Raw genomic sequence first — 1,464 nt, 5'->3', positions numbered from 1 at the left:
CATTGTTGGCATTTTCTGTGTGCAGGTGTTGATATAGTAAGAAATACAAAGGAAACTCTGCCCAAATCTTCCTTGAAATAAAAGGAAAATGATTAAGGAAAGACTGGTAGTTCTGGATAGAACGATATATTAAGGATAAGATTAACTAAGAAGGGTAAGTAACCCACAGTAAGAATCATGAAAAAGATTAAGAAGTGTTATACTATGGGGTAGAATGCGAACAGGATATGATGTGAATATAATGAGGATAGTTATGAAAATAAGTAAAGCCTTGTGAGGAAGTGTCTAAAGATAGGATGTGGTCTGTGTAATAAGAATATAAGGGTAACTTGGGCGGTGCAGCTTGGCCTACTGGATTAGCTGTTGGGTCATCGTCTTCTTCAGTAGCTATGCACCCCATGAGGCAGGATGCAATCATACCAGCACTAATGCACCGAATCCCATCAGAACTTCAAAGTTAAGCGTGTTTGGGCGAGAGTGGTACTAGGATGGGTAATCTCCTGGGAAGCCCTATGCGGCTATGACATGAGATGATATGGATGTATGCATACGTTGGCCTTGCATGGAATTGTGGTATAAAGAAGTATTGTGGATATGCGATTCCACCGTGAAAGATAAAAAGACCCATTGGGATAGGGGATGTAGCTTTGCAAAAGAATTGATGCAACCTATGAATTGAGGTATGCCAAGAGTAAAACAAGGTGATTACTTGATAAAAGAAGTCGGTAGTAGCCATGTAACTGCCATACTCGAATACATTAAGGGAAGGTATAAGATAGTTTGAAGCAAAACCTTTAAGGTACAATCAGTACTAAGGACAAAAGCTATAGTGGAGCCTTAACATTAGATGAAGGAAGCAAGGAATGATACAGGTTTACGTGCAGACTAGTATGGCGATGCTAAGGCATATTAAGCTACTTTAAGCTCCTATACATGTTCGTGTAAAGGGTACAATATGATGTGTGGTAAGAGAACTGGAAAAAAAGAAATGAAAAAGAAATATCACCTGTTCCCTATGCCTACAGGTAATCCTAACCTTTGGAACTCTGATATTGATTGCTCGATGAAAGTATATGTTATGGAAATGGGATAGAGGACCTTTACATATAATCGGTATAAGGTCCGGAGGAAGGTTTTGGTTTACATTCGAGGACGAATGTTCTAAAGGAGGGAAGAATGTTATACCCCGTACCTTTACGCTTTGGAACATCTTCTTAAGCTTCTTAAAAGATGTCCCATGACCCAGATTATCTATAACATGATTAAATAACTCTAAGGAAGGAAGGACATGACGCCCCTTAACAGTGAAGGTTGGAAATAGGTCTATAAGGATTTGAAATGAATTGGAGGCCAAAATAACAAGTCGTAGGACTAGACTTACTTACGTAAGATACCAACTTGGACGACTTACATAACTAAGCCACTGGAGTACATGTTGAGATTACGTAGCAAGGATTACATAGG

At 39.1% G+C, this 1,464-nt stretch overlaps 1 pseudogene; it reads left to right on the top strand.

Moving 5' to 3' along the window:
- Nucleotides 1–406: 406 nt before the first annotated feature.
- LOC129883930 (5S ribosomal RNA) lies at nt 407–524 on the top strand (annotated as a pseudogene).
- The last annotated feature ends 940 nt before the right edge of the window (nt 525–1,464 follow it).

Source organism: Solanum dulcamara, chromosome 3 (genome assembly GCF_947179165.1).
Source record: "Solanum dulcamara chromosome 3, daSolDulc1.2, whole genome shotgun sequence".
NCBI lineage: Eukaryota > Viridiplantae > Streptophyta > Magnoliopsida > Solanales > Solanaceae > Solanum > Solanum dulcamara.
The sequence above is the reverse complement of the archived record's forward strand: the minus strand, read 5'-3'. Positions and strand labels throughout refer to the sequence as shown.